Below are 11,729 nucleotides of genomic sequence, written 5' to 3'. Positions count from 1 at the left end.
TGAAGTTATTCAACCTGAAGGAAAATTATGAAAATATGGATCTACATAGATGGATGTATTCTATCAAACACTTAACAATGCAATGCCAATCTTATACAAACTTTTTCAAGAAGTAAAGAATACAACACATCCCAGATCACTTAAAGATGTCAGACACCATTACCCTAATTCTAAAACCAGACAATCAAAATAAAGCAAAACTGAAGACCAATCTCCCCAAAATGGCAACTGAACAGTGAAAAAAAAATTAGTTAAAGCCATTCCTCACATCATATATAAAAGCAAATTTCAGGTAAGCTAATGTTCTCATGTGAAAGATAATGCCTGAGATGGTTAGGAAGAAGATTATGAGATTATATTCAGGTATATGCTGGTAGAATTCACCATAAAATTATTTTAATATAAAACATCCAAAAAATTAAGGCACACAAACTATTTTCACTCTTCATGTTGATCAAGAATTTTCCTATTTCTTGTTAATTCAAAAAGACTCTGGATGCAATACCTTGTGAACTTATTTTTTGGTATGCCCCTGTGCTCATATACTACCTTACTACCTTTATCTCTCTGTTTTTTGTTTGTTTGTTTTGGAGATAGGCACGATCATTGGCCACTGCAGCCTGGAACTCCCTGGCCCAAGTGATCCTCCCACCTCAGCCTCCTGAGTAGCTGGGAGCAAGGCGAACACCACCACGGCTGGCTAATGTTAAAATTTTTTTGTAGAGATGGGGTCCGACTATCGTCTTGAACTCCTGGGTTGGTCTCGAACTCCTGGGCTGAAGCAGTCTTTCCACCTCAGCCTCCCAAAGTGTTGGTTGGGATTACAGGCGTGGACCGCCACACTTAGAAATGACTTTTCTAATATCCTTAAATCAGAGCTCATGTAAAAGTTTCAGCCTTCTCATTCCACCTCCCTCCGAACTACAAGTCTTAAAACTAAGAAATGACAGTCATTCGGTAGAAGTTAAAACACTCTGTTTCGCTGCTTATTTCTACTTAAAAAAATTATATACATAGATATATATTATGTAAATATATATAATTATATATATAGACATATGTGTGTGTATATATATAAATAAACGTGTAGAATTGGACTGGGGTCCCACTAATATCCACATTTCAAAACAGAATCTAAAACTCCCTAAAACAGGGTTGGGCTCGGCGGCTCACGCTTGTAATCCCAACCCTTTGGGAGGCTGACACTGGAGATCAGTCTGAGCAACAAAGTGAGATCTCTTTTCTACTAAAACAAAATACAACTCTCTAAAACTAATACAAAATTTTGTGTGTATGTGTCATATTCTGGAGAAAAGCTCCAAGGTTTTCCTCTGGGTCTTAAACAGGACTAAGACCCCCCACCCCAAAAAGAATCTCTGTTCTAGAGGCTAAGCATATAGAAGCTCATACTGCATTATCAAACTGGAAAGTTAATAGAGGATTTTCATGGTCATATACAGGAGAGGTGGGGAAAGCTGTCTATTTACACTGTAAACTCCTAAAATGTTCATAAATCTCAATGGAAATTAAATCCACCGGGGTGGGAGAAGTATCATAATAGACAAAGAAGCTAAAGGTTAATGAAGAGAAGGTTTTAATCAGTGGTTACTTTTGTGCTTGGGATCAATCCTCAGTTTGTCCTCCAACGTAACTTTTGGCATTATTCGTTTCAAAGTCTGAACAGTATCCATAAACCCAATACGAAACCTATGGATCAAGAGTGTCCGACCGAAAACAAAACAATTATGTTTCCGATGTGAATGCATCAATAGCTTACTTTTGTAGCGCTTTATAAAACGCTGTCACTTGCTGCTTTCCACGTCATGATATTCCCGGTCGGGAAGAGTAGGACAGCAGCATCTTTTATGAATAAGGAACTTTTTGGATTCAATTTGTGAGGTGTGGGACGCTCACCAGGTTGCGCGAAAGCCATTTTTCTACATCGTCAAGTGCACGCACCCCGTGTCTCATAGTATTAGTGATGAAGACGAGGATGAAACTACCAAAGACATCAGTGGGGAGTGAATTATACTTGGGGGAGGTGTAAGCACGTCGGAGAAAGAAGGAAGCTGAGAGACATTTTGTTTGTGAAAGAGGGAAGGTAGCGTTAAGAGGAGTCTTCCATCAGGGGCAACAGAACGGGGGCAGGCGTGGCGTCTCTGAGACTGCAGGAAAACGACGTGAGGGAAAAACCCAGAGGCTACGAATAGGCGAACAGACGGAGGGCCTGCCTCAGGGGAGCTAAGCAGCTCGCCTGAAGCCCCCCATCTGGAAATGACGTGTTTAACTCGGCGCCCCTGCAGCTCCGGCCGCCCTTTTTTGTTTAACTCCGCGCCCCTCCAGCTCCGGCCGCCCTTTTCGTCGCTCTCCCCTCGCGGTCGCTCACCCCTGAGATCCCTGGTTCCACTGAGACGCTCAGCTTCATTCGGCAACTCGCGGACACCAAGCGCCACAAATTCAAATACGAGATCTAGAGACGCTCGGTCTCAAACGTCTCCCAGAGTGAAAGACAGAGGAACCAATCGAGGCCCGGCTGACCTCAGACGTCTAAGGCGATAGGCGTTGCTAAGAAAAGGGGGTGGGACGATACCCAGTTGCCAAGACGACGGCTTCCGGGTGGGCGGCTTGAGGTGGCTTCCGGCCGCAAGGCGAGACTCCGCGGGAAAACTCCCTGCTAGAGGGACTAGGAGATTTGGGGCTGCGGCCGTTTCCTTCGGAGCACCCACGGGACTGTGTGCTGGGGTCCCTCCACCGGCTGTGTCCTTTATTCTTCTTTCTCACCCAACGATTTACCTGAACGGTTATAAAGTGCACGTTATTTCCCTAAGGTAAGCGTGTGGTAGCGCCTCCTCCTCCTCCAACAGGGGGGTAACAGAAACCTGCTGTCAACTTTGTTACCCAACATAACTGTACTTAACCACAAAAAGTTGAAATTTTGGATCTTTAAACATTCAATAACCTCTTGCTGTGTGAGGTTTTTTAACTGCACTACATACATTTTGTAGTCTTTAACCATTGAATGCGATTTAAGTTTACAATGAAATTTAACGTTCTGGTTGTTTCTGACCCCAAATTTCATCTGAACCAGTTAATGGACGAAGAACTGAAATTTTATTTTCTGTAACAGTCTCATAGGTTCTCAGACTTAAGTTCTTAATCGCCCATAAATCTGAAGGCAGGTGTTAAAGATGAGCAGGTGATTTGAGCCCAGTGCATGCCAACACTCAAACTAATTCAGCTGAGACTCCTTTTGTTAGGAGCATTATTTTAATTTAAAAAATTTTAAACCGAATGGTAAACATGGCTGCTTTAGTTTCAGTTGTGTCTCATTTGATGATGATAGTCCCACACAAGACGATCTCATTTGTCAATGAAAGTAAACATTAGTGACCACACAGCTTTCTGCAGATAACTCTTTAAACGAACATCTTTTATCAGACCACAGAAATCATAGTTATTGTCACTAAAATGTAAAAACTAAAGCAAAACTTATCTGCTTATCAACAATTTCTTCCTCCATAGCTAAGGTAGGGAAGCATTTATGAAAGCTTAGATCTATGTGTGTTTGGGATCCTGCCAACCCCTTTCTTAAAATTCCATCTTCAAAACTCCCTGCTAATGAGCACTTTTCCAATAGCTTGGATGAAACATTCTGAATAATTCGTCAGCCTGAAGGTTAGAAATTTCATTAAATAAAAAATTAAATACACAGAATACTTAAGTATGAAACATTAATGAACTGAGTAATACATTCTTAAGAAGAGGAGGCACTTAAGAAAACACAGGCCACCTGCATTGTGGAGCCATTTAATGTGATGAGATTTGATAAATGGGTAAGAGATCAAAAAATGCCCAGGGTTTCAAAAGAGAATGTTCCATGAGCAGCTTACTGCCTACATAGACCATTTGAAAATCAAACCAACTCAGCAGAAGCCCAAGAGGCCTTCAGATGAACCCGAGTATCCTTTGGATGTCAGTGTTGTACTGAACAAAGTCAGTTGAACTGTTATTTATCTGACAAGAAAAAAAATGCCTAAATTTTGTAAGGACTTACACCATTCATTTAAAAATATATAGTGATCTTAGAGGTTAGAAAGCACAGAAAAGAAACTTGAACATAGAGGTACTTAAAAGGAGAAAAATAAATTTCCTCCGGTAGTAGACATGTATTTGCCATTGTTCACTGTTCTCTCCTTGATGTCCTCTCTCCTCCGCTTGGCTGAATCCTACTTACGCTTTTAAGACCCAGGTCAAATTGTGAATCTTTTGTGACCTAGTCCATAGTCACCTCTCTCCCTCCTGAATGCCTATAATAGTCTTTATTTGGCATTTTTTTGTATTCTTTATAATGTTTCTTATTTATGTTTATGAATATATCTTACATATAACTTGCATCATCTAAACCCTAAACTACTCAGAATTGTGTTCACCATGTACCTGGCAGAAAGACTTGAACAAATAAGTTTTGATGTAAAACTGCCAAGATTAATACTAAATATAGTTGAGATCCATATTAGTTTGCTAGAGCAAACATAACAAAATGCCACAGACTAAGTGGCTTAAACAACAGAAAGTTATTTTCTCACAATTCTGGAGGCTAGAAGTTCAAGATCAAGGTATCAGCAGGGTTGGTTTCTTTCTGAGGTCTCTCTCCTTGACTCAGATCACTGTCTCATCTCTTTGTCTTCATGTGCTGTTTTCTCCATGTGTGTGCACACCTGTGTCCAAATTTTCTTTCCTTGTAAGCACACCAACCCTACTGGATTTAGGCCCATGTTAAAGACCTCATTTTAGCTTAATTACCTCTTCAAACACCTTATCTCCAAATAGGGTTACTTTCTGAAGTACTAGGGGTTACACCTTTAACATATAACTTTTGGGGAGACTCAAGCCCATAACAGTAGCCAAGACTCAAAAAGCAGAAATGATTGGGAGCAATTATCTGTCACCTTTCAGAACTCCCATTTTTAGACCTATAGATAGCATAAATGTGTAAGTCAGATTAGTGTAAGATAATAGGAAGTGGTAGGGCCTGTGGCAATTCAAAGTATATTTGCCCAGACAGAAGACATTCAAATTAAAATTGTAAACAACCCTCCATCCCCACCCGAGCCATCCAAACAAAACAGTTTGGCTGGTTTTGACTTATAGGTTATCAGTTTGCAAAAACCATCACCATGTTATTTCGTTTGGAATCATAACCTGATGGTGGATATTGGACATATTAAGTATTTTTATTGCATATCCAAATACATTTTTCCCAGACCCCATTGGTTTACGCACAGCTTTTTTTATTGAGTACTTGTTGTGTTAAAGGAACTGTACTAAGTGCCATGCAGGGATTAAGATCCATACGTTTGGCTACATATATCCTAGAGTTACAAGGACCTATTTTTGAGATCATTTATTAAATACCTAACTTTACAAAATTTAATTTTTTGTGTAACTTTATCGTGTAAATAAATTTGAACTCCAAAAAAAAATTTCTTGTCAGACTACATGCACCACAAAGACCAAGACCGTGGCCTCAAGTACAAGGGTAGAGGAAATGAGACAAATAAAAAAAAATTATTGAGCAAGATGAAAGAAGACCATAAGAGGATTATAGATAAAGTGCTATGGAAGATTAGAGGACAAACAGATTTCATCCAGCTGGGTGTGGTGCTGAAGGTATTTAATGCAGTTCGAATTAATCTTTTCATGGCACTTGGTACCTCTAATATATCATTAATCGGCATATTATATGGTAGCTATTTGCTTATGTTCATATCCCTCCCAGTACGTTCTGAAATACACAAGAATGTCTTAATCTTTATTTGTTCCAGTCTAATGTTATTCAAAAGCATCTAGTGTTACCCAAAGGAGTCAATTGGGGAACTTTTTAAAAAGAAACTTGTCTTAATTCTAGCTCTGAAGATTGTAATTAAGTAGGCCTGGAGAGGTGGTAGAGGATCTCTATTTTGAAAAGTTTTCCCTCACTTAATAAATCTGGTGATCACACCATTTAGAATCTACTGCCCTAGAGCACCTAGTATATAGTATGCTCTCAGTAAATTCTTGTCACATTAAATGAGCAGAGCTGCAATTTAGTAAGATTAATAAGACACCAGTGTGTAGGATGAATTAAAGTGGGAAATATCCTAAAGGCAGGAAAATCCTATTACAGATGTCCAGCTAAGAGATGAATCAGCCCTGAACTAGGGTAGAGACAATAGGAGATAAATGGATGAGAAACACTGAGAAGGTAGAATGAGCAGACTTAGGTGAAAATTGATATAATGCAGTAGTTCTCAAAATGTAGTACGCCTAAGTCTTACATGGGTTGTTGATTTAAAAAGATTTCTGGGATCTATCCTTGAAAACCTTTTCAGCTAATTCAGGGTAAAGCACATGAATCTAGCATTTTTAACAACCCTTCTTCATGATTTTGATTTAGATTATTTAAATTAAAAACCTCGATTTAAGAACACACTGATCTGTTAACCATGGTGAGTAGGGAAGAGGGACTATTGAAAAAGAATTCTAAAGATTAAATCTTGAGCGACAGGGAATATGATAAGCCATTAATTCGGCAAGTAAGAAATGTCATTTAAGAGCCTGGAAAAGAGGTATGAGTGAAGAAAAAATTGGAAAATCTTTGTTTAATAAAGATTTCTAAGAGATCAAAGAAAAAGAAAATGGTTATACAGAGAATTGAGGGAGTATTTCTCTTTTTAGAGACCTTCAAAGAGGCAGCATATGAAACAAAGTGGAAAGAAAAACAAACTGGCAGAAACCAAAAACAAGAGTCTCAAGCAAATAATATTTATAGCAGGTGAATAAGAAATACAGGGGTTGTGGTGTGGATGTAGAGAGGTTTCTGGAATTGACATGTATCTGTATTGTTGAATAGAGGAAGTTCTATAGAATGTTGGGGTTTCTACGAGTTGAAGAATAAATTCACAGCAAAATCAAACCTAGGTGATTAAGCATAATTTATAATGTAGAAAAAAGAGTGAGAAATTATTATAACAAAGAGGTGACCCCTCAAGTTACTTCTAATTCATAGAGGTTTTTTTTTTGGTTTTTTTTTTGAGACAGTTTTGCTCTTGTTGCCCAGGCTGGAGTGCAATGGCGCAGTCTCGGCTCACTGCAACATCCGCCTCTCCAGTTCAAGAGATTCTCCAGCCTTAGCCTCCCAGGTAGCTGGGATTACAGGTACCCGCCACCATGCCTGGCTAATTTTCTTATTTTTAGTAGAGACGGGGTTTCGCCATGTTGGCCAGGATAGTCTCGAACTCCTGACCTCAGGTGATCCACCCACCTCTGCCTCCCAAAGCGCTGGGATTACAGATGTGAGCCAATGTGCCCAGCCGAGACTTCCATTTTTTATAACAAAATAATTTTAAGAGCAGAATCAAAGGAAATAAAAAGTGAGAGATAAAATGGCCATGATAAAATTAATAGTAATCATTCATTATTAGCCAAACATAGATTTTTGTAAGGTTCTTCTTGAATAGTAGGGGAAGGTAAAAGAAATGAATTAATAAAATTGATTAAAAGTCCTCTTTTTAAGAAGTAAAAGAAAACAAAAGAATAAAGGTAATTTGAGGAATGGAGTTTTTAAGTTTTAAAGAAGAAAAATAGTTGGAGGGAAAATAATATTTTTTCTAGGTTTAGCAACAAACTAGTTTTATAAACATTGCATGTTATATGCCAGTCTTATAAGCTATTTATAAGTAGATAGTGACTGTGGTGGTCAACTATATAAAAGATCTGGCATGCCTCTTACAAGTTGTGTATACAACCTTGGTTAAGTTAGTCCTGTTCTATAAAATGGAAAATAATAACACCTGCCTTATAACATTAAATAAATGATATAATGTTAAGTATGTGCCAACTATATAAAGCATTCAATAAATGGTAGCTATTTTTATTAAGTGAATGACCTTATGCAATTTACTTAACTGCTCTGAATTTTTAAGTTTTTTTTTTCTGTCAAATGGGATTAGTTGTATGATGTTTTTATAGGGTTATCAAGAAGATTAAGTTATTAGAAAATTAGGGTTATTAGAAGATCTTGTATGAATAACACATAACACATAAAAACAGTAAATGTTAAATACTGTTATCAAAAATCTCAAAATAACACGTATCACAATTTTCACAGTGCTTTTAAATATATTCTTCATATAGTCTTTTCAACAATATTGTGATAGTCCCTTTTACAGATGAGATGCAGAAAGCTTGAGAAACTTAGTGCATAACAAGCAGTCCTCTTATTTCCAGGCCAGTTCTCTTTCTCAATATGCATTTAACTCACAAGGCTTATTTTTTTAACTTTCTGTCTTGAAAATTTTTTTCAATTCTTCAGCTAAGACAGCAGAAGAGATGATTTATTGTATACTGTTACACTCAGCCACAGCTTATTTTTTAAATATTAGATTTACATGTAGTTGCAGTTAGTAATAGTACAGAAAGATCTCTTGTATCCTTCACTCAGTTTCCCCCAGTGGTAACTATATCTCGTATAACTATAGTACAGTATCACTATCAAGAAATTGACATCTAATGACCTTATGTAGAATTCACAGGTTTAACATGCATTTGTGTGTGTGTGCATTTAGTTCAATATAGTTGTATCATGTGTAGATTCATGTTACCTCCACTACATTCAAGATGTAGAACTTCAGTCACCACAAGTATTCCTCATGCCACATTTTTTTATAGCCACAACTGATCCTCCTATACCCCAGCTGCTAACCCCTGCAAATCACTAGTCTATTCTCCAGGTTTACAGTTTTGTCATTTTGAGAATATTATATAAATGGATTAACCATTGTAACCTTTTGGCATAGACAACTTTTATTTTTTAATAAGATTTACATTTAATTTATGTCAAAAATAAAGACATCTTAAAACGTAAGCCTTCTGTCTGTTGGAACAATGGATCTCTTTCTAAGTTCTTGGCCTACATGTCGTAAGAGAAGAATTGGATGAACCACATGACAGAAATTAACAATGACAAAGACTCTCAAATTTCAAATCTAGATACACATAGTTCTTGGATTTTTAGATGACACAACTTTTTCCTTTTAAAAATGGTTCAAAAAACAAAAGATGGTTCAATGGCCATTGCCTGCCTTTCTTCTCAAAATGCTTTCTTGTGAAAATGCACCTAGTTGTACATCTTGGGTGGATTTTTACTGTCACATCAGTGACTATGGAAAAAGAAGAGTGATATCCTGGAAAATTGTGGAATAAGAAGTTTCAGAGCTTGGTCTTCTAACAAAACAACCACTAAATGTGAAAAAGGTATTATCAACTATTTTAGAACTCTGGAAACTGATTGAACACTTACAGCAACCTGAGGAGTGCTTGATGAAGAAAAGTATAACTGAAATGCAATAACATTTCATTGCAATACAGCTAGCAATCCCCTTTCTTCTACCCTGCTGCAGCCATGGGGATAGTAGTCTGCATTTCTGGAGTAGCTGGCTATTGCCAGGGGTGGCAGTAAGGAACTTTTCCTACAAATTTTAGGAGTTGTGCATTTGGTCAGTCTGGCAATTCCCTAAGGAACCAGCAAAGACACTTTTTATTTTTCAGCTCCCCTGGCTTGTAGCAGCTTTCTCATGGCAACTAACAGAAAATGTAAAGGAACACACTCTTTTCTCTCTCTCTTTGGATCCATACATTTAATTAAATCTCTGTCAGGTCAGTGCCTGACTCCAGCAATAACAGAAGAGAAACTTCTTTGTCCACATAAAATACTGCAGCCTTAAGCAAGCAAAAATGAGTAATCCATGAAGAGCAGTAGAATCTGATTTTGAGAGTTACCACATTATAGTACTCAAGATGTCTAATTGTCTAATTCTCAACAAAAAAGTCACCATATAAAGAAACAGAAAAGTATAGCCCATTCATGGGAATTTTTTTTTTAAAAGAAGTTTTACAGAAACCATCTCTGAGGAATACTAAACATTGGAGTTACTAGTCAAAGACATTAAACCAACTCTCTTAAAATGCTTAATCAGTTAAAGGGAAACTATGGACAAAGAACTATGGAAAATCAGAAAAACAATGTATAAGGCCTGGCACAGTGATGCACACCCGTAATCCTAGTGCTTTGGGAGGCTAAGATGGGAGGATCACTTGGGGCCAGGAATTTGAGACCAGTGTGGTCAATATAACAAGACCTCCAATCTGTACAAAAATTAAAAAAAAAAAAATTAGCCAGGTCTGGTGGCACATATCTGTAGTCCTAGCCACTTGAGAAGCTGAGACAGGAAGATCCCTTGAGCCCAGGAGTTTGAGGCTGAACTGACACTGTACTCCAGCCTGAGTCACAAGAGTAAGACCCTGTCTCTTAAGAAAATAAATAAAAAAAATAAAAAATGTACAACCAAATAGGGCATATCAATAAAAAGATAAAAGTTATAAAAAAGAATCAAATAGAAATTCTGAACATAAAAGTACAGTAGATTAAATGGAAATTCACCAGAGGAGTTCATTTGCAAATATGAGTAGGCAAAAGAGAAAATTACCAAACATGAGATAAGGCTATTAAAATTATGCAATTTAAAGAGCGGAAGGGAAAAAGAGTGAAAAAAAAGGAACAGAACCTTAGGGATTTGTGGGACACCATCAAGCATACCAGCACATGCATCATGGAAGTGTCAGGAGGGATGAGAGAGAAAAAAACAGAACAAATATTTCCCAAGTTTGATGAAAGACATGAATATGTTCATCCAAAAACTTAAACATTAAGCAGGATGAAGTCAAAGAGATCCACAGTAAGACATGTTATACTCAAATTCTACAAAGCAAGAGAATCTAGAAAGCAAAAGGAGCTAACTCTTCATGTACAAGGAATCCTCAATAAGATTAACAGTGGATTTCTTATCAAAAACTATGGAGGCCAGAAGGAAGTGGGATGGCATATTTAAAATAGTAAAAGAAAATAACTGAGAATTCTATATTTGGAAAAACTGTCCTTCAAGAGTGGAGAAAAGTATGACAGCTCTTTTAGAATTTGTCTAACTGGTTCCTAGTCTTCACTGGAAGCACCCTCCACTCCTAAAAAAAAATGGAGAAACAGTTATTATATTTTCAGATGAAAAGACTGGGGAAATTTATTACTAGTACACTTGCTTTACAAGAAATGGTAAAGGGAGTCTTTCAGGCTGAAATGAAAACCATATGAACAAATAACACTAGTAAAAGTAACTACTAGTAAAGGTAACTACACTAGTAAAGGTAACTACACAAGTAAATATAAAAGCATTATTGTATTTTTGGTTTGTGATGTTTCATTTTACTGTGTAATTTAAAGGATAAATGCATAAAACAATAATTTTAGATTTGTGTTAATAGTATATGACGTAAAAATATGTTACCTGTGACAATATAGAGATGGGCGTCTATAGGAATAGTGTGTGTGTGTGTGTGTGTGTGTATATATATATATATAATTGAAACAAAGTTGACATTATTCAAACTAGGTCATTATAACTTTAAGATATTAATTGTAATCCCCACAGTAACCACAAAGAAAATAACATACACACACATCAAAATGGTACACTACAAAATATTAACTAAATATATATATTTTTAAGTGATGATGGAATTGAGGTTAAAAAAACATGTAAGATATATAGAGAACAAATAGCTAAATGATAGCAGTGAGTCCTTATCAGTAATTATTTTGAAAGTAGTTGAATTCAACTCTGCAAATTAAAGGCGAA

General features: G+C 36.9%; 1 non-coding gene across 1 annotated transcript; it reads left to right on the top strand.

Annotated features, from left to right (window-relative positions):
• The first annotated feature begins 10,991 nt into the window (after window positions 1–10,991).
• Window positions 10,992–11,053, top strand: LOC112437449 (U7 small nuclear RNA). The gene has a single exon (XR_003026057.3). It is a non-coding gene; the product is annotated as a U7 small nuclear RNA (small nuclear RNA).
• Window positions 11,054–11,729: the final 676 nt, after the last annotated feature.

The sequence above is a fragment of the Pan paniscus genome, chromosome 18 (genome assembly GCF_029289425.2).
Source record: "Pan paniscus chromosome 18, NHGRI_mPanPan1-v2.0_pri, whole genome shotgun sequence".
NCBI lineage: Eukaryota > Metazoa > Chordata > Mammalia > Primates > Hominidae > Pan > Pan paniscus.
This window is presented reverse-complemented; position numbering and strand designations above follow the sequence as displayed.